This window comes from Bubalus kerabau, chromosome 8 (genome assembly GCF_029407905.1).
Source record: "Bubalus kerabau isolate K-KA32 ecotype Philippines breed swamp buffalo chromosome 8, PCC_UOA_SB_1v2, whole genome shotgun sequence".
Classification (NCBI taxonomy): domain Eukaryota; kingdom Metazoa; phylum Chordata; class Mammalia; order Artiodactyla; family Bovidae; genus Bubalus; species Bubalus kerabau.
The window spans coordinates 86487511-86510650 of record NC_073631.1 but is presented as its reverse complement, the minus strand read 5'-3'; positions in this window follow the sequence as shown (position 1 = coordinate 86510650).

Here is a 23140-nt window from a genome sequence, read left to right as displayed (position 1 = left end):
TGTCAGTCCTTGCAAGAGACTGTCCAAGTGTCCTTCTTTCAGGTTCGTTGCTTCCAAGTCCCAGGGAGAAAATCCCCAACAAGTGGTGCCACGAACAGGGACTTGAGAGAAAGGCTGAACAAAGTGATGAGCCCCTGCATAAAGCGGTAAGCAGGATGGGACAACATAGCAGTAAAATTCCTTTCATTTATATAATGCATCATTTTTTGAAACAAAACGGTGTTAATGTTTCAAGAGATCAGTTGAATGACTGCTATCATATACTAGTGGAATATAATCCATGGTTCCCGGAGGAGGGGACGCTTGATCTTGATGTATGGAAAAGGGTTAAAAATAATATTTTGTGAGCACTTCAGCAAAGGTTACATGATCACTCATACGGGCTATCATAGAACAAATTGAAGGGCATAACGTTGATTTGGAAGTAAAAACTATTCGATCTTTACATGAATATGAGCTTAAGGAAGAGGATATGCAAGGTGCTTTGAAATATAAGAATGTTATGCTCAATCAGACACAATCCTTAGAAAAACAACTTAGAGACATATATATACAGGATATGTCAAAACTGAAGCCACTTGGAACGGAGGTCATTTCATTCAACGGACAGCCCAAATCTAAGGTTTTTCCTTCTGCTCCGCCTGTAACAGCAATTGCTAACTTTGCTCGTAGTAATCATTTCACTCCTTCTCGGGACATGCCTGCTTGCACTTTCGCTTTCCCAATGCAATTTAATCAACCTGCCCAAGGCCATAATACTTGGGCTAATCTAGATTTTTTTTTAATTTAATTTTGTTTTTAAACTTTACATAACTGTATTAGTTTTGCCTTGTCTAGCTTTAAGAAAGCATGTACTCTGTATGGACCTACTTCTCCTTACTGTATAGAATTTCTCAGAGGATGGGCTGACCATTGGATGCCATATGATTTTTTTTTTTTTAAGTAGCAAAGATGGTTTTAAATCCTCAACAATTACTGCAATGGCAAATGTGGGTTAATGATGAGGTCCAACAGCTGATGATTGACAAGCAATCTCATGATAACCCTGCCAATTTAACCTATGATATACTCACTGGAACAAGAGCCATGGCCGATATGATTGCGCAACTAGCTAATATTACCCCTTAGATGTTACATTTCATTAAAGAAACTGCCTGCAGGGCATAAGCAAAGGTTGATAGCACTAACTCTGATGGTTCATTTGTTAAGAATATTCAATGACATGAAGAGGCATATTCTCAATTTATAGGAAAATTAAAGGATACAATTGAGAAATCTAGTAAGGATGTGACTTTACAAAATATTATTTTTAAACAACTTGTTTTTGAAAATGCTAATGAGGAATGTCGATCCGTGCTCAGACCTATTCCAGAGACTGACTCTCTTATGGAATATTTGAAAGCATATAAGGATATCGGATCTATGTCCCATAGAACAAAATTGGTGGCATTAGAAACCTTTAATGTACAAAAAGCTGCTAATGCCAAATGTTTTAACTGTGGGAAGCCCAGCCATATGAAAAAACAATGCCGCATGCCAACACAGGCCAGAAAAAATAATACTACTTCTAATAAGAAGAGACCCCCAGGAGTATGTCCAAGATGTAAAAGGGGTTCCATTGGCTGAATGAATGTCATTCTAAATTTGATAAGGATAGAAACACTTTGAACCCCAGTGCACAGCAAAAACAACAGGGAAACTAATAAAGGGGCCATCCTCTAGCCCCACTACAAAAGGAGGACCTAGTGTTATGATGCTACAAGCAGCTACATCTAAGAGTGCTTGCATTGATATATCTAGTCCTTATGATATGGAACTAATAGAATTATACAACCCCCACAAAATTCCCACTGGATATTATGGCCCGATTCCACCCGGGACACTGGGACTGATTTTGGGACATAGTAGCTGCACAATGAGAGGTTTAGTGGTATTGACTGGTGTTGTGGACGAATATTATCAAGGGGAAATACATGTTATGGTAAATGTTATGAAAACGGGAAATGCATACTTACAAAAAGGGGAACATTTTGCACAATTATTACTTTTACCACATGTCAAACCAATGAAGGCATCTGATAAAGTTCGACAAGGAGGCTTTGGCAATACCAACCTTACTGCTTCACTCTCCACCTTATTAAAGGAACATCAGAAACCCATGCTTACTTTACACATACGGGGAAAGAATTTCACAGGCATGTTAGATACTGGAGCTGACATTTCAATCATTAGAGCTGCAGAATGGCCCCTCGATTGGGGTAAGGTTACGGCTCCTTCTAGACTATTAGGAATGGATGAAACTGATGCCACACAAACTTTTGTCAGTGCATCCTATTTACAAGTGTATGGCCCTGATCAAATTGTAGCTTATCTCAAACCATATATTACTAATATCCCAATCAATTTATGGGGACAGGATTTTCTTGAACAAACAAAAGCCACAATATTTTTAAATGAACCTTTTTAATGAGGGCCATTGAGTTAACAATGCTGCCCCTCGATTGGGAATCTGATACCCCAGTATGGACATCTCAATGGCTCCTAACTAAAGAAAAATGGGAAGCTCTTACGCAATTAGTTAATGAACAATTACCAAAAACTCATATAAAACCTTCATTTTCCCCATGGAATTCCCCGATTTTTGTAATAAAAAAGAAATCAGGAAAATGACAAATGTTGATAGATTTTAGAAATGTTAATAATACCATGTCACCTATGGGGCCCTTACAACCCAGATTGCCCTCCCCTTCTATGGTACCAAAAGAATGGTCTGTAGTTATTATTGACTTACAAGACTGCTTTTTTACTATACCTCTGCACCCTAAAGATAGAAAACATTTTGCCATTTCAGTTCCTTCTATAAATCACATGGCTCCTGTTAAAAGATTTCAATGGAAGGTGCTACCTCAGGGAATGATGAACTCCCCTACCATTTGCCAATATCTCATATCTGTTTCATTACAACCCATTAGAGACAAGTATCCTACTGCATTTATAATTCATTATATGGATGATATACTTCTCTCTATGGAATCTGAATTCTGTTTGCAACAGTTATATAATGAAGTTACTATTACTTTTCAAAATCATGGCCTGCTTGTAGCACCAGATAAAATTCAGTGGAAAGCACCCTTTAATTATTTAGGACATGTTATGGAAGAATCTAAAATCAAACCTCAAAAAACTCAAATTTCTGTGCAATCTCTACGCACGCTGAATGATTTTCAAAAATTGCTAGGAGATATTAATTGGCTACAGCCATCTGTTGGCATCCCCACCTATGCCTTACAAAATCTATTTAAAATTTTAGAGGGATCCCCCGACCCTAATAGCCCTAGGCAGCTAACAAAAGAGGCCAAAGAAGAACTGGCCTTAATGGAGAAACGCATTCAATAATCTTTTTCAACTCGGCTAGATTATGATTAACCAGTTTCTTTATATATATTCCCTACTGAATATTCACCCACTGCAATTATATCTCAGCATAGCCCAATAGAATGGGTATATTTACACACTAAACAGTCTAAAAAAATTGTAGCATATATTGAGAAAATAGGGCACTTAGTTATGTCAGGAAGAAGCCATGTACAAACTTTGACTGGATTTGATCCATATGCAATACACATTCCCTTGACAAAACAGGAATTGCAAATTGCCTTACAGTATAACCTGACCATGCAAATGGCATTAAGTGATTTTCAGAATGTTATCTCATTTCATCTGCCGAAAGGAAAATTGTGGGACTTTCTACAATGTACTAAATTCATTGTAACTAATATCATTGCATCCCAGCCTATTATCAATGCACCCACCTATTTCATTGATGGCAACAAGAAAGGCATAGCAGGGATTGTCAGCCCTGGTATCAAATAGAAATTACCCACTACCTATTCTTCAATACAAAGAGTTGAATTGTATGCTTTATATGCTCTTTTGTTACTTCAACCATTATCCTTCAACATATATACTGATTCCAAATACCTTGCTTCCCTTTTTCCTGGTTTTGTTACCACCTTTTTATACAACCTAGATGAAGAATTATATACTCTCTTTTCACAGACTCAAGCTTTAATTCGCTCACGTACGGAACCTTTCTTTATTGCACATATACGTGCTCATTCAGGTTTACCTGGCCCTCTGGTCACAAGAAATGATGCTGTTGACAGGCTCATAGCTCCCATTTTTACATATGCAAATGATGAACGTGCTAATCTTCATACCAATGCTAACAGATTGCACTCTAAATACCATATTCCTCTCACTGAAACACGACGTATTATTAAAACCTGTGATGTCTGCGCCCCTCTGCACTTATAAACTACGATTTCAGGAGTTAATCTCTGGGGGCAACAACCTAATTCCCTTTAGCAATCTGACTTCACTCACTGCTGCTTAAAGAAAATTTTCTTTACTTTTTGTCTCAATAGATACATTTTCCAACTTTATCTGGACAGTACCTGTCTCTTCAGAATCCAATAAACATGCCATTTCTGCACTCTTACTCATCTTCCCCATTATGGGGATTCCTTCTGTCTTGAAAACAGACAATGGACCTGCATTCACCTTGCATTCATTTCATTCATTTTTATCAGAATGGAACATAACACACATTACAGGAATACCCTATAACCCTCAGGGTCAAGCCATTATTGAAAGAGCCCACCACACCCTAAAACTCATTTATTAAAACAGAAAGGGGGAATATGGAAGAGGAGATACACTTCTTATCCCATGAACCCTCAATTACTATTATCTTTAACTCTTTATTCCCTGAATTTTTTAAACTTAACAAAAAATAATTCTGATACTCGTGCAGATAGACATTTTGCAGAAGACAAAAACAGCAAATTAGAAATCAATACACCAATATGGTATAAGCAATTTAATCAGTGGCTGCCAGGACTCTTACGACTCCTAGGCAAGGGTTATTGTCTTGTCATTGCAGATGGAGAGGAAATCTGGGTTCCCCTTCACCATGTCCACTACCGAGAAGGACCCCAAGGCCGGACTCCCTCAGGAAGTGATGAAGTTGATGCAAAGGGTCTCGTCAATGACCCTGGAGGAGCCAATGACGCCATCGTCTGAATCCTTACCCAGCATGGGCTCAAGTGAAAACATGACTCGTCAGGCTGAGCAGACACTGAAGAGTACTGGAGCTCCTATGACTCCAGATAAGCTGTTTCTGGCAATGTAAACTGTTCTGAAGAGCAGGAGGAACATCATTATTGCTCCTGGTTTAATAGATCAAGCATTGGAGGCTTTCATAAATCTAAGACAAATTTCTGGACTGATAAGGACATATTGCTGAATTGGTATAATGGGGGCTTATCACCCCCATGACCCAGGATTGTCGCCCCCATTGTGGGGCCAGAGCAATGGCACATTTGGAAAATTCCAGCAGCCTTAGAGCACTTCACTAGTGTTTATGGGACTGTGGGTGTGTTTCATCCTTCTAATTATACCTTCCTATATAATAGTACTGGCTATATTAAATCATGTGTTCACCTTCCAGACTTGTTTATTGTAGGGCATTTTGATATTGACTTATCAGCCAAGATTGTCAATTGTACTGCATGTGCATTGTATACCTGCCTTAATCACACCATTTCATATCACAATGCTAGCATTGCGCTAGTTAAACAAAGATCTGAGTTATGGCTTCCCATAAACTTAATTGAGCCTTGGACTGATTCTATATTTCTTTCTGTATTGTTGAAAACTAGGCTTAGGCGATCTAAGCGCATCATTGGGTAGGTTATTACAGGCATCTTAAGCCTTATCTCCATTGTGACTGTAGGAACTTTGTCTGGTATGGCTTTACATAATTCTATACAAAATCATGATTTTATCACTGCTTGGCACAAAGACTCTCATGATCTGTGGACTCGACAAGCTCAAATAGATCAGCAATTACAAACACGAATTAATGGGTTACAAACTGTGGTTATCTACTTAGGAGATCAAATGCAGCAACTGACTTTCCGAACACATATATGCTGTCACTGGAATTTTACTTCTTTTTGTCTAACTAACATGCCCTATAATAGCGCTAAATATCCTTGGAATAAGGTTAAGGCGCATTTGCAGGATCTCACAAGTAACTCAAGTTTAGACATCAATTTGTTGAAACAACAAGTTGCTAATTTTCAAGTTAGGGTACCTAGAGAATTGTATAGCACTCAATTCTATGATACTTTAACCAAAACCCTATCGTCTCTAGACCCTAGAGCTTGGCTTTCAGGAAGCAATATTTTTATATGTGTATTAATCACCCTGCTCTTTTTGTCCTTGATTATGGGATACAGAAGTCTCTACTCAAGACTCCGTGCCTCCCACAATGGAGTCCAACTAGCTGCCGCAGGGCTTAATTTAAAAACAAAAGGAGGATGTGTTGGGAAGCGTAGTGCAAAATAGCCGTAAAAGGAGAAAGTCCTTGGGAAAATAGCGAAGGGCCAGAAGTACTCGGCTTTGCACTACGGACAGAAAGACATCTCCTGCCTTTGGTTATGCTCGGCGCCAAGAGTTAATAATAAATAGGGATGTTACTTGTGAGAGCGGGTTGTGGGAGAAGCCCATGAGTCATTTAGATCGCACTGTCCTTGAAATGTTTCTACTGATTATGTGTTAACTCCGTATGCACTCTGCTGGCTGCATACTTTAAGGTCTTTGTTCCTGCTTATATAAAAAAGCTTGACTGCAGAAATAAACTTGTCAGTCCTTGCAAGAGACTGTTCAAGTGTCCTTCTTTCAGGTTCGTCGCTTCCAAGTCCCAGGGAGAAAATCCCCAACATGTCTAAATCCTGTTTACCTCTAATATCCTAAGCTCACTATCTCCTAAAAAGGCTTCTAGCTATTAATATCTCTAAAATTCCTAATCTCTATATGCTATAGTAAAATATGCTGAAACTACAACATTCCTTAAATTTTTAGCTTCTAACTATTCTTAATTATTCCTAAACCCTAAGTTCAGCAAACCTTTGCCATAAACATTTGCTTCACAAACAGGTCTCAGATAACAATCCTTCCATGGCCTCAAGCTGCGGCCTATGTGCTCATCCTGGAACATTCTTTGTAAAGACCCTTAAACAAATGTCAATGGTTAACTTTATGGATTATTCTCTGGGCACAACTACAGAAGGCTTTGTGCTTTCTCATGCTCCTCTCAAGAACAATAAGCACCTTAACATTCTTTCCAGCCAACTCAACTGAAGAAAGGAAAAAAACAAGTCAGAATCACAAAAACCTAACTCCTTCATCCCGGGACCATGCCTGCAGGATGAGGAGAGGGGGTTGGGGCCATGCCTCCATTTTGTCAGTAATGCCTAACGTGGCTCCCGACAATACATGACTACTGGGAAAACCGTAACTTTGACTAGATGGACTTCTGTTGGCAAAGTAATGTCTCTGCTTTTTAATATGCTGTTTAGGTTGAGCATAACTTTTCTTCCAAGGAGCGAGTGTCTTTGAATTTCATGGTTGCAGTCACCATCTGCAGTGATTTTGGAGCCCAAGAAAAGCAAGTCTGTCACTGTTTCCATTGTTTCCCCATCTATTTGCCATAACGTGATGGGACCAGATGCCACGATCTTCGTTTTTTGAATGTTGAGTTATAAGCCAGGTTTTTCACTCTCTCCTTTCACTTTCATCAAGATGCTTTTCAGTTCCTCTTCACTTTTTGCCATAAGGGTGGTGTCATCGGTATATCTGAGGTTTCTGATATTTCTCCCAGCAATCCTGATTCCAGTTTTTGCTTATCCAGCCTGGCATTTCCCATGATGTACTCTGAAAATAAGTAAAATAAACAGGATGACCATGTATAACCTTGACGTACTCCTTTCCCAATTTGGAAACGGTCCCTTGTTTCATGTCTGGTTCTAACTGTTGCTTCTTATGATTCTTTTCCTGCTTCTTTCTGTATGTAATCTACCCTCTAATTAGCTCATGGTCATATCTATGTCAGGAATATCCTGGGTGAAAACAAAAGACTGGAGCTAAACTAGAGCTATCTTTAACACCAGTTTGAAGATTGAGATCAAGATCACAAATGTTCTGAGGTTGACCAGGGCTATTAGTGACAGAAATGAAATAGATACATGAGCTAATAAGGATGAAACTTAGGCCTCTGGTATTCTACTATAAGGTCTCACAAAGTATCATTCAAGGCTTAACTGGGAAACTTTCTTTGGTCTTCCCTGGTGGCTCAGATGGTAAAAGTGTCTGCCTGCAATGAGGGAGACTGGGGTTTGATCCCTGGGTCGGGAAGATCCCCTGGAGAAGGAAATGGCAACCCCCTCCAGTACTCTTGCCTGGAAAATTCCATGGACAGAGGAGCCTTGTAAGCTATAGTCCATGGGTTCGCAAAGAGTCGGGCATGACTGAGCGATGTCACTTCTCTTTCTTTATTAAGAGCAAAGTATTTAATTGCTTAAAGGCTTTGTAAAAACCTGATCTTCATCACTCCTACAGTCTGGGGTGCTGTCTTTGCCTCTGCCATCTGGATCTGCTTTAAGTTTGTCTTACTGTATCATTCTGCCTTCTGCCACTATGCATTTGCTCATGTTTTCCACTCACCGGATAAATCATCCTTCCTGATTTCTCTGCTTAAATACTGCACATCCATTTAATCTCATTTAAATTGTTACTTCCTCATGAAAGCTTTGGTTGAGTGCCCAGTATAATAGGAACCTCAGAATATCAAATATATTTTGTCGTATGATATTTTACAATTGCTGTTTTAAACACCTATTTGCATGATTACTTTATTAATGCTGTCTCCTTGGTAAAACATATTAACTGACTCCTTAAGTCTTAGTTCACACTATAAAACTATTATGTAAATATACATTGAATAAATGAAGTGTACAAATTCCCAAATAAATTAAATCGTGAAGCCTTTATTTTCAACTGAAATAGCTTGCAAGACTAGAGTTCTGACAAGTATATTTTGGGAAATATTGCAAAGAGTAATAAATTTTGAAGCTGAGTTCAGTTTCTTCATTGAGCGTATAGATGGGATATTCAGATAAGTTAAGGATCTCGACCTAGTTCATGAAGACCTAGATATTGACTTGTTCTAGAAACTAGAATAGGCTGAAACTAGAATAGGGATCTGTTGGCTCTTAATCTAGCTTTATTTCCACAATGATATAGAATTAAAAATAAACTTCTATAACTTTTTGTATTTTTAAATGTTAGGATTTTTTACAGAATGTAACTGTTTTATGATTTCAGGAGAAAGTAGGTGAAGCCTCTGTGATGATTTTTTTTTTAATTTAAGATAGTTTGACGAAGTAGATACATTATAAAAATATATATTATATGAAAGAATCTTCATTTAGTTGCACATCCAGAAAGAAAGCAGGCATAAAAGAAACTGTTTTCCCCCACAGAAGCCTGACATTCTGTCTTAATCATCACTGCTGCTTTATACAAAGAGTAGAAAATCAATTCATTTTTCCTATTCTTACTTTTCAGTATGATGGATGAATCATGGCTAGTGGAGAATGCCATGAAATCTGTATAAGCAAAATCAAAAACACTTGAAACAAATCCCTGTGTAGTCCAGGAAATTTTGTAGATGCAGTTAGAAGAAATTTCAGGTTTTAAAGTTAATTATATTATTAATTTCAGTTTACTAAAGCCAGATTTGTCATTAAATATAGAGGTTATCTTTAAGCTTATGGAAAATTGTTGAGTGGCTGTGTGAAAATCATTGGCCTTAAAATAGTACAGGATCATTCAATAGCTGTGCTATCCATTGTTTCCACTTGACTGTGCTGAACTGTTCTGAGTTCTGTAAACCAGCTGGACGTATTTTCATCAATATTATTTGATTTACACAAAATTCATTATGAATAGAAGAGCAGATGGGCTGCCTGTAACATCCAGAGATATCTGATGTTCTCACTAGCTTTAAGTTGATTATGTGTAATTTTTTTAGTTGAAAGGAGGAAAATAAGGTTTTTCTAATCTATACACACACACAAATGTAGACATATTTTAAAATACATGTTTACATACATATTTATATATATCACATATAAAATGTAGTGGTATTATGCCATAGTCACCACTTTCTCCTCAGTTTTTGAATAATATTTATTTTTCTCATGAATGTTGCAATTCAGGTTTACATACTTTGAGTAAAGTACTTGTGAGAACCTCATTACTATAGCCCAAAGAATATAAATAGTAGACACAGGCTGTAGTAAACAGGAATATGTGCTACATATTCATTGACAATTTTTGGAATATAATGGTTACCTTGAATCTGGACCTTGAAGGTGAGTTGTGTATAATAAGACAATCAAAGACATTGTTACTGCCACCAGATAAAGAATAATTTTTTAAAAAATTATGAAATTTATTGTGAAATAGAAATGGCTGAATAATATGCTGTATTGTTAAAAATAATTCATGCGAATTCCAATACTATCTGAAGGAAGCAGATAACTTCATATTTTCTGCCCTCTTTCAGTTCAGTTAAGTCGCTCAGTCGTATTCGACTCTTTGTGACTCCATGAACCGCAATATGCCAGGCCTCCCTGTCCACCACCAACTCCCGGAGTCCACCCAAACCAATGTCCATTGTTTCGGTGATGACATCCAACCATCTCATCCTCTTTCGTCCCCTTCTCCTCCGGCCCTCAATCTTTCCCAGCATCAGGGTCTTTTCAAATGAGTCAACTCTCCGCATCAGGTGGCCAAAGTATTGGAGTTTCAACTTCAACATCAGTCCCTCCAATGAACACCCAGGACTGACCTCCTTTAGGATGGACTGGTTGGATCTCCTTGCAGTCCAAGGGACTCTCAAGAGTCTTCTCCAACACCACAGTTCAAAAGCATCAATTCTTTGGCGCTTAGCTTTCTTTATACTCCAACTCTCACATCCATATGTGACTACTGGGAAAACCATAGCCTTGACTAGATGGACCTTTGCAGACAAAGTAATGTCTCTGCTTTTTAATATGCTGTCTAGGGTGGTCATAACTTTCCTTCCAAGGAACAAGTGTCTTTTAATTTCATGGCTGCAATCACCATCCGCAGTGGTTTTGGAGCCTAGAAAAATAAACTCAGTCACTGTTTGCCCATCTGTTTGCCATGAAGTGATGGACCGGATGCCATGATCTTCGTTTACTGAATGTTGAACTTTAAGCCAACTTTTTCACTCTCCACTTTCACTTTCATCAAGAGGCTTTTTCGTTCCTCTTCACTTTCTGCCATAAGGGTGGTGTCATCTGCCTATCTGAGGTTATTGATATTTCTTCCGGCAATCTTGATTCCAGCTTGTGCTTCTTCCAGCCCAGCGTTTCTCATGATGTACTCTGCATATAAGTTAAATAAGCAGGGTGACAATATACAGCCTTGACATACTCCTTTTCCTATTTGGAACCAGTCTGTTGTTTCATGTCCAGTTATAACTGTTGCTTCCTGACCTGTATACAGGTTTCTCAAGAGGCAGGTCAGGTGGTCTGGTATTCCCATCTCTTTCAGAATTTTCCAGAGTTTATTGTGATCCACAGTCAAATGTTTTGGCATAGTCAATAAAGCAAAAATAGATGTTTTTCTGGAACTCTCTTGCTTTTTCCATGATCCAGCGGATGTTGGCAATTTGATCTCTGGTTCCTCTGCCTTTTCTAAAACCAGCTTGAACATTAGGAAGTTCATGGTTCACATATTGCTGAAGCCTGGCTTGGAGAATTTTGAGCATTATTTTACTAGCATGTGAGATGAGTGCAATTGTGCGGTAGTTTGAGCATTCTTTGGCATTGCCTTTCTTTGGGATTGGAATGAAAACTGACCTTTTCCAGTCCTGTGGCCACTGCTGAGTTTTCCAAATTTGCTGGCATATTGAGTACAGCACTTTCAGAGCATCATCTTTTTTTTTTAAATTTTTTTTCCAACTACAATTTTATTTTATTTTTAAATTTTACAAAATTGTATTATTTCTGCCAAATATCAAAATGAATCTGCCACAGGTATACATGTGTTCCCCAACCTGAACCCTCCTCCCTCCTCCCTCCCCATACCATCCCTCTGGGTCGTCCCAGTGCACTAGCCCCAAGCATCCAGTATCGTGCATTGAACCTGGACTGGCAACTTGTTTCATACATGATATTTTACATGTTTCAATGCCATTCTCCCAAATCTTCCCACCCTCTCCCTCTCCCACAGAGTCCATAAGACTGTTCTATACATCAGTGTCTCTTTTACTGTCTCATACACAGGGTTATTGTTACCATCTTTCTAAATTCCATATATATGCATTAGTATACTGTATTGGTGTTTTTCTTTCTGGCTTACTTCACTCTGTATAATAGGCTCCAGTTTCATCCACCTCATTAGAACTGATTCAAATGCATTCTTTTTAATGGCTGAGTAAGCATCATCTTTTAGAGTTTGAAATAGCTCAACTGGAATTTCATCACCTCCACTAGCTTTGTTCATAGTGATGCTTCCTAAGCAGCACCTGACCTCACATTCCAGGATGTCCGGCTCTACGTGAGTGGGACTGATCACACCTTCATGATCATCTAGGTTGTGAAGATCTTTTTTGTACAGCTTTTCTGTGTATTCTTGCCACCTCTTCTTAATATCTTCTGTTTCTGTTATGTCTGTACCATTTCTGTTTTTTTGAGCCCATCTTTGCATGAAATGTTCCCTTGGTATCTCTAATTTTCTTGAAGAGATCGCCAGTCTTTCCCATTCTATTGTTTTCCTCTATTTCTTTGCATTGATCGCTGAGTATGGCTTTCCTATTTCTCCTTGCTATTCTTTGGAACTCTGCATTCAAATGGGTATATCTTTCCTTTTCTTCTTTGCTTTTGCTTTTCTTTTTTTCACAGCTATTTGTAAGGCCTCCTCGGACAGCCATATTGCTTTTTTGCATTTCTTTTTCCTGGGGATGGTCTGGCTCCCTGTGTCCTGTACAATGTCACGAACCTCCATCCATAATTCATCAGGCACTCTGTCTATCAGATCTAGTCCCCTAAATCTATTTATCACTTCCACTGTATAATCATAAGGGATTTGATTTAGGTCATACCTGAATAGTCCAGTGGTTTTCCCTACTTTCTTCAATTTAAGTCTGAATTTGGCGATAAGGAGTTCATGATCTGAGGCACAGTCAGCCCCCGGTTTTGTTTTTGCTGACTGTATAGAGCTTCTCCATCTTTGGCTGCAAAGGATATAATCAATCTGAATTCGGTGTTAACCATCTGGTGATGTCCATGTGTAGATTCTTCTCCTGTGTTGTTGAAAGAGGGTGTTTGCTATGACTTGTGCATTCTCTTGGCAGAACTCTGTTAGCCTTTGCCCTGCTTTATTCTGTACTCCAAGGCCAAATTTGCCTGTTACTCCAGGTGTTTCTTGACTTCCTACTTTTGCATTCCAGTCCCCTATAATGAAAAGGACATCTTTTGGGGGTGTTAGTTCTAGCAGGTCTTGTAGGTCTTCATAGCACTGTTCAGCTTCAGCTTCTTCAACATTACTGGTTGAGGCATAGGCTTGGATTACCGTGATATTGAATGGGTTGCCTTGGAAATGAACAGAGATCATTCTGTTGTTTTTGAGATTGCATCCAAGTACTGCCTTTCGGACTCTTTTGTTGACTAGATGGCTACTCCATTTCTTCTAAGGGATTCCTGCCTACACTAGTAGATATAATGGTTATCTGAGTTAAATTCACCTGTTGCAGTTCATCTTAGTTCGCTGATTGCTAGAATGTCAATGTTCACTCTTGCCATCTCCTGATTGACCATTTCTAATTTCCCTTGATTCATGGCAAACATTCCAGGTTCCTATGCAATATTGCTCTTTAAAGCATCGAATCTTGCTTCTATCACCAGTCCCATCCACAACTGGGTGTTGTTTTTGCTTTAGCTCCCTCCCTTGATTTTTTCTGGAGTTAATTCTCTAGAAATCTCTGTTTCTTTCTGGAGTTATACTGGAGATAAGCTACTTATCTCCAGTAGCATATTGGGCACCTACTGACCTGGGGAGTTCATCTCTCAGTGTCCTATCTGTTTGCCTTTTCTTAGTATTCATGGGATTCTCGAGGCAATAATACTGAAATGGTTTGCAATTCCCTTCTCCAGTGGACCACATTCTGTCAGACCTCTCCACCATGACCCGTCCATCTTGGGTGGCCCCATACGGCATGGGTTAGTTTCATTGAATTAGACAAGGCTATGGTCCGTGTGATCAGATTGGCTAGATGTCTGTGATTGTGGTTTCAGTCTGTCTGCCTTCTGATGCCCTCTCTCAATGCCTACCCTCTTCCTTGGGTTTCTCTTACCTTGGACGTGAGGTATCTCTTCATGGAAGATCCAGCAAAGTGCAGCCACTGCTCCTTACCTTGGATGTGGAGTAGCTCCTCTAGGCCATGCTCATGTGCCATCGCAGCCTCTTTGGCCAGTGAGATTTCTCTCAGAAAAGTTTAAAGGTTTTTGTATGCCCTATTGCATAAAAAAAGTTTTGCCTAGTTTGTAAAGAGGTATGAACCATAATTCAATGGCCTTTTAAATTTTTTTCTGAATTTTTTTGTGTGTGATTTAAGGAGTAACTTATATTGAAATTTTGTAATAATGAAGTGCTTACCTATGGATTTCAATAAGATTTATCCCAGTTGTAAAAAAAAAAAAAAAAATCACTGGTTTAGCTTACATCAGTTCACTGGTAAATTCTCCCAAATATTTAAGAAAGATACTATACCAGTTCTTTACATTTTCTTCCAAAAGACAGAAGTGACGGGAATACTTCCTAACGTATTCTGTAAAACCATCATTACCCTAATACTAAAACCAGACTAAGATATTAAAAGAAAGAAAACTACAGGCCAGTATTTATCATGAACATAGATGCAGACGTTTTCAAAAAATATATTAGCAAATCAAACCCAACAATGTATAAGTGAATTATACACCATGACCATAGGGCATTTATTACAGATATATACAAGGTTGTTATAGCTTTCAAAAATCAATTAAGGTAATCCATCACATCAGTAGGCTAACATGAAAAGTCAATAGCCATATCAATAGGCAGAAAAGGTATTTAATAAAATCACATACCCATTCATGACAAAGTCTCTTAAGAAACTAGCAGTAGCAAGAAACTTCCTCAGCTGATACAGAAATCTACAAAAAAAACCCTAATACACCTCATACTTAAAAAATAAAAAAATGAATTAACTGCATACTAAGTAGTGAGAATATGCCAGTACAATAGAGAAGTGATTGCTTCGAAGTATTCCAATAGAAAATACTCCCATACAAGAGTGATAAAACTCCAATACTTTGGCCACCTGATATGAAGAGTGAAGAGCTGACTATTTGGAAAAGACTCTGATGCTGAAACAGATTGAAGGCAACAGGACAAGGGGGCAATAGAGGATAAGATGATTAGATAGTATCACCAACTCAATGGACAATAATTTGAGCAACTCTGGGAGATGGTGAAGGACAGAGGAGCCTGGCATACTGCAGTCGATGCGATCACAAAGGCTTAGTGACTGAACAACAACAACAAATAGAAACCAAATAGTTTTATGCCACGATCAATAATCAGCAAATATATTCCCCTCTCATCACTCCTTTTCATCACCTTCCTGCAAATCCTACCTAATCCAACAAGGCAAGAAAAGAAAGTAAGAGATAATAAATACTGGAAAAAATAGAACATATTTTTTAATGATTGTCTATACAGAAAATCCTGAGGTCAAAAAAATAGTTCTGAAACTAATAAATTATTACAGCAAAGTTCCAAGTATCAAAGTGAGTTGTTTTCCTATAAATCAACAAAAACAATTTTAATTTTAAATAAAAAACACAATACCACCTGCACAGCATCTCCTCCCAATGGTTTTATAATCATGTCATGGCTGTTTCCAGCCTTGGCCAGCCCTACCTCTGCAGGTCCACCCTTGGCTCCCCCACCACACAGAGGAGCCAGCCCAAGAACCCACACTGGTGTGTCCCAGAGCAGGAACCACCCACCAGCTGCCACTGAATGCCTAGGTACAGGATCAGAGCAGGGTTCCAAGTCTGTGGAAGATATAACCTTGTTCCTGCCTGCCCATCCCAGTCTCTGACCTCAGGTCAGTGTCTCTCTCAGCGTCCGAGATGTTGACCTTCGCTACTCAGGTAAGGGCTCCAAGGACTCCACTTCCTCTAGTTCTGTCCAGCTGAGTAAACCCAGGGTGTTGTTACACCTGAGAGAAGTGAGGAGAGGGCAGTCAAGGCTCCAGAAAAAGATCCCTCAGGGGCCTCAGACAGAGGAGTGAAACCACCCATCAGGGAACATGAGTGAATTTTGACACAAACCAGGCTGCTGCACACCCCACTCCAGTACTCTTGCCTGGAAAATCCCATGGATGGAGAAGCCTGGTGGGCTGCAGTCCATGGGGTTGAGAAGAGTCAGACACGACTGAGCAACTTCACTTTCACTTTTCACTTTTATGCATTGGAGAAGGAAATGGCAATCCACTCCAGTGTTCTTGCCTGGAAAATCCAAGGGATGGGGGAGCCTGGTAGGCTGCCATCTCTGGGGTCGCACAGAGTCGGACACAACTGAAGCAACTTAGCAGCAGCAGCAGCAGCAGGCTGCTGCATGGTAAACAGACCCCAGTCACAGAAGAAGAGGAGATGGATTGACTGGACCATGACTGGGGAACCAATGAATTTTGCCCATCTGACTCACATTGTCTCTGGGGAGGGAGATGGACTTGCCATGACAGGTGCAGTTCAGGAGCAGATTAGATCCAAGGGAAACTAAAAGGCCATAGAGAAATTCTTGGGGCTTGTAGCTCCAATAGGAATGGATCTGTGTCCAGGCTTCCCTCTGTCCAGCCCAGAAGAGATGCTGCCCCCATCAGTATTCCTCTTAGCATCAGTAAACCCAGGATCCCTCTTTTCCTTGACACTCTTAGATCTGAGATAGGGGTTTTCTGGGAACTTGAAATGAGTTCCCTTCTCCTAAATGACAGTCTAGGTGCCGCATGTTTAAACTTTCAACCTGGAACTCCTTACATGTGGTGGGTAGGTAAGATGAAGAAAGCTGAAGTCACCTTTGCTGAGAAGCTTCCTTCCTCCCTGCCTTTTCTTTCCTCCTGGAATGAACTGAAGCAGATGACAAGTCGGGGCCAGGAGGATAACCACTGGCTAGTCTGCTCTTTCTCTTTAGATCTCAGACTTTAAGCGCCCAGTCCCTCAGTATGTCTGTTAATGCCAGGTTCTTTCTCTAACTAGGCCTTTAACCCTATGTTTCTATAGCATTGCTGGTTCCCTAAGATCTTTCCTTTTTTAATTTAAATTTTAATTTAATATGAGTTCTGTTACTTACCCCATCTTGCTACCACCTTTGTCCTTAACCCCGTCCCTGTCAGGAGCCTTATTGCTTCCTATTGGATAAGAGTTAAGAGGAGAGTCTTAACCTGAAGACACTCCTTTTAAGTCTAGGGGATCTGCCCTCTGCCAACGTTCCTGCTGGCCTAGGTGAGAGCAGAAAGAAGGATCTTGGAGAGGAACCCAGGAAACTAGGAGTTATGTCACAAGACTTACTGATTACTGAGGATGGGAGGAGTGGTAAGATAAATAGGCTGAAAACAGTCATCCTTGAGTGAGCTTAAGGTCCTGACAAAATGGGAGCTGGAAGATCTCAAGAGCAAGTTTTCTCAAACTGGGCAATTTTTACATTTTGGGCTGGATATTTCTTGGCAGTGAGGGACTATTTGTGCTTTATAGGACATTTAGCAAGCATCCCTGGCCCATCCTAGTTGTGACAACCAAAAATGTCCCCAGATGGGGCAAATGTCTTCTATAGGGCAAAGTCACCCCCAGCTGAGAACCGCTGCTCTAGAGTTAAAATATTTTCCTCTTACCTGATTTCCATTTGTTCACCCTAAGTCTTAATCATGAGTAAATGAGGGCCACTTGTAAAGTAGGCTCAATTGGGCTACACCTGATCTCCATACTCTTTATTCAGGCTATGGCTTGTGTTTGTGTGGGTTCATGTCTCTGTGGTGGATGTGTACTGCACTGCTCCATCCTTATGCTCTCTGGAGGAGGAGTTCCTGTGGTGTGGAGGCCTGAACAGAGTGTCATGGGATTGGGGAAGGGAGAGAGAGAAACAGAAGTGTTGCAGGTAGCCCCCGTTATCCTCCTCAAAATTTAAGCTATATTTCTGTGCCCTGGTTCGAGAACCAGACACAAATAAGACTCAGGGAGTTTTGTCTGAAGACCAGTGTTTGACTGCCCATGTGGCTGAAGAGTCTGCTTTAGGTGGGAAAATAATGGAGGCACAGGGTTTTTAGGGCACTTTCAGTTTTCTCAGGTGTTTTGTTCTGGCTCCTTCCTTGAAAGTTATTTCAGTTCAGTTCAGTTCAGTTCAGTCACTCAGTCGTGTCCGACTCTTTGCAACCCCATGAATAGCAGCACGCCAGGCCTCCCTGTCCATCACCAACTCCCAGAGTTTACTCAAACTCAGGTCCATCGACTCAGTGATGCCATCCAGCCATCTCATCCTCTGTCGTCCCCTTCTCCTCCTGCCCCCAATCCCTCCCAGCATCAGAGTATTTTCTAATGAGCCAACTCTTCGCATGAGGTGGCCAAAGTACTGGAGTTTCAGCTTTAGCATCATTCCCTCCAAAGAAATCCCAGGGCTGATCTCCTTCAGAATGGACTGGTTGGATCTCCCTGCAGTCCAAGGGACTCTCAAGAGTCTTCTCCAACACCACAGTTCAAAAGCATCAATTCTTCGGCACTCAGCTTTCTTCACAATCCAACTCTCATGTCCATACATGACCACTGGAAAAACCATAGCCTTGACTAGACGAACCTTTGTTGGCAAAGTAATGTCTCTGCTTTTCAATATGCTATCTAGGTTGGTCATAACTTGTCTGCCAAGGAGTAAGCGTCTTTTAATTTCATGGCTGCAGTCACCATCTGCAGTGATTTGGGAGCCCAAACAAATAAAGTCTGACACTGTTTCCACTGTTTCCCCATCTATTTCCCATGAAGTGATGGGACCGGATGCCATGATCTTTGTTTTCTGAATGTTGAGCTTTAAGTCAACTTTTTCACTCTCCTCTTTCACTTTCATCAAGAGACTTTTTAGTTCCTCTTCACTTTTGGGCAGAATAGATGAGCTCCTGCCTGCTCTGAGATGAGAAGGTGAAGGTCATGTTAGCTCAGTAACGGGAAGCATCCTAGTCACAACTTGTTAGTGTTTCCCTTCCTATGAGTTGATTCTGCCCTCTTGATCTTTGTTCATGAAACTTCATTTGCTAATACTCATTTTGAGTCTTAAACTATATGCAATGTCTCTGTGAAAATATAATATATATTTAGAACCTAAAATAATGAATAAGGAGATTATTCATTATAAAATAATGAGATAGCAGTGTAAATAATTATTGTGTGTATGGTGTGTCTTTTCTGTTCCTGGGCTAGTTTTTGTTAAGCCTACTCCAGTGTCTAAAAACTTTAGAAATTTTTGAGAAAACCATGACATTTCTCCTTTTCATGACTGATGATATTCAGCTTTTCTCTAAATTTCTGAAAGTGGAGAATTGGATAAATGCCTAGTTTGTTAGCCTACATTTGACTAAAATGTTTGTTTGAAATTATTTCCTTCTTGATCATATTTTGAGACCTTTGCTTTATGAATTGAATGGCAATGATTTTAGAGTTTATGGTCTTCATTTTAAACATCTGCATAGATGAGTATATCTAAAATACTCTCTTTATAGAGTTGGGAATTATGAAGTAAGGCCGATTGACAAGGATGACTTTTTCATTCAAATGTTTGTGTAAGTTGTCACTTCTTTATAATAGCTGAAACTGCAGAACACATATGAGTCATTCAAATGTTTATTTCATGAGATGATTAGAAAAGATGCACCTGCATTGCTACAAGCATGACTTTTTAAGGAAACTTGCTTGTTTCCACATCTAATATAAATTATGCAAGACGTTCTTGGAACAATATTTGGGTGCAATAGCCAGTTTGACTTTAGCACTCATTGGCCATCTAAAATGAAATATGCAATTTAGAGATGATTAATGATTTAATAGATAATACATATGTAATAAGATATATCATGAATAAATTATATCTCCCAAAAGTGTAAACACAGTTCATAGAAAATGAGGGCATTTGAAAGAATTATTCCTTATGGAGAGACTAACCTGTAAAGGCTATGAGCATGGATTTCAGAGCCAAACTACTTGAACTGGAAGCAGATTTTTGTCATTTACTAGCTCTGTGACTATGGGAAATCATTTAACTTCTCTGTGCCTCAGTTTTGTCATTTGTGAAGCAAAGAAAATGATGTCTTTCACCTACTTTTAGAAGTTATGAAGGAATTCCTAGGTTGTCCAGTAGTTAAAAATTCTTGCTTCCAATGTAGGGGTCATGAATTAAATTGCTGGTTGGGAAACTGGGATACGGAATGGTGTGCACAGCCAAAATAATAATAATAATAAGGTTAATTATGGGGATTAAATGGGGCTTCCCAGGTGGCGCAGTGGTAAAGAATCTGCCTGCTAATGCAGGAGTTACAGAAGACGCAGTTGCCATTGCTGGGTCAGGAAGATCCCCTGGAGGAGAAAATGGCAGTCCAGTCCAGTATTCTTGCCTGGAAAATTCCATGGACAGAGGAGCCTGGCAGGCTACAGACCATGGGGTCCAAAGACTCAGCCACAATTGAGCAAGCAAGCATGAGATGGGCATTAAATAGGCTAATACCTGTCTGGTGTATAATACGCAATCATGATGATGATGATGGTGGTGGTCAGTTCACTGATGTATAAGGCACATTATTCTTCAAAGTTAGATATGGGCCTGTTGCTCTAAGACACAACTATCTCTACAAATAAAACAAAACTTGATTGGGCTTCCCCAATGGCTCAGCAGGTAAAGAATCTGCCTGCAGTGCAGGAGATACAGGAGACTCGGGTCCAATCCCTGGATTGAGAAGATCCACTGGAGGAGGAAATGGCACCCATTCTTCTATTCTTGCCTCACAAGTTCCATGGGCAGAGGATCCTGGCAGGCTATAGTCTGAGGAGTCCCAAAGTGTTGGACACAATTGAATGACTAAACAGAAAAGGCAGAGGAACCAGAGATCAAATTGCCAAAATCAGTTTGATCATAGAGAACACAAGGGAAATTCAGAAAAACATTTACTTCTGCATCATTGACTACGTGAAAGCCTTTGTGTGGATCACAACAAACTGAGGAAAATTCTTAAAGGGGTAGGAATATCAGACTATCTTACCTGCCCCCTGAGAAAGCTGTATGCAGGACAAGAAGCAACAGTTAGAACTGGACATGAAACAATGGACTGGTTCAAAATTGAGAGAGGAGTATGCAAGGCTGTATAGTGTCACCCTGCTCATTTAACACGTATATGCAGAGTATGTCATGGGAAATGCTGGGCTGGATGAATCACAAGCTGCAATCAAGATTGCTAGGAGAAAAGTCAACAACCTCAGACATGCAGGTGATGACACCCTAATGGCAGAAGGCAAAGAGGAACTAAAAAGCCTCTTGATGAAAATGAAAGAGAAGAGTGATAAAGCTGGCTTAAAACTCAACAATCAAAAAACAAAGATTATGACATCTCGCCCTAACACTTCATGGCAAATAGATAGGGAAAAAGTGGAATCAGTGACAGATTTTAATTTCTTGGGCTATAAAATCACTGTGGATGGTGACTACAGCCATGAAATTAAAAGACACTTGCTCCCTAGAAGGAAAGCTATGACAGAACTAGAAAGCATATTAAAAAGCAGAGACATTACTTTGCCAACAAAGGTCTGTCTAGTCAAGGCTATAGTTTTTCCAGTGGTCATGTATGCATGTGAGAGTTGGATGCTAAAGAAAACTGAGTGCCGAAGAATTGATGCTTTTGAACTGTGGTGTTGGAGAAGACTCTTGAGAGTCTCTTGGACTGCAAGGAGATCCAACCAGTCCTGACGGATTCATTTTGATATTTGGCAAAACAATTTTGTAAAGTTTAAAAAAAAATTTTTTTTAAATAAATAAATAAATAAAGGAAATCAGTCCTGGGTGTTCATTGGAAGGACTGATGCTAAAGCTGAAACTCCAATACTTTGGCCACCTCATGTAAAGTGTTGACTCATTGGAAAAGACTCTGATGCTGGAAGGGATTGGGGGCAGGAGGAGAAGGAGATGACAGAGGATGAGATGGCTGGATGGCATCACCGACCTGATGGACATGAGTTTGAGTGAACTCTGGGAGTTGGTGATGGACAGGGAGGCCTGGTGTGCTACGATTCATGGGGTCTCAAAGAGTTGGACACAAATGAGCGACTGAACTGAACTGAATTGAAGAAAAATAAATTCATTAAATCATCCTTCATTTTATTCAGTTCAAAGAAGAGGATCATGAGTCTCCCAGCAGGTAAAGCATTGTACAATCATTATTTTAAAAATATCAGTGAGCCAGCTAATTTTTCCTAAAACAAACCATGTAATCAAAATGAAGTTCATGATTCTGCACAGTGAAGAAAAGGAAATTACTTAGATAAGACTATATCACTGTGTGGGTATTAGTGGCAACCACATCAGTTTGGAATGAAAGATTTTACAGTAGTAAAACAAATTTAATGGGTCAGTTCACTCTGTGTCAATTACACTGTTAAAATTTACTATTGAAATACTGTAGGGGATTACCATCCATTCAGTTTATTTGCAGGTTCTGTCTTGTATATCAATAGAACATTTTTCCTCAGAAAAATGAAATAGCAACAGCACAGTAAATCTGGAAACAACAAAAGCAGTTGCACTTTTTAAAGAAATGGAAAATGTGCCATATACACACACACATGGTGTACATAACCCAAATTCATACACTTTGAGCTTTTTTTGTTTCAGAATTTTACACCATAAATAACGCATTTTAAGCAGATAAAAAATAGAAATTATTTTTTAATTAGCCCATTCAGGTAGTATACTGAATTTAAGCAGCAATAGTCTGTAAACAAATAACTTAGTAGTATCATAGAGTTATACCCACACTATGAAATTTAATGAATCTCATCTACATATGGATTCCACACAAATGAAATTGATTAAATTAATTCTTAGCATCTTGACCAGGAAATATTGGTCTCTT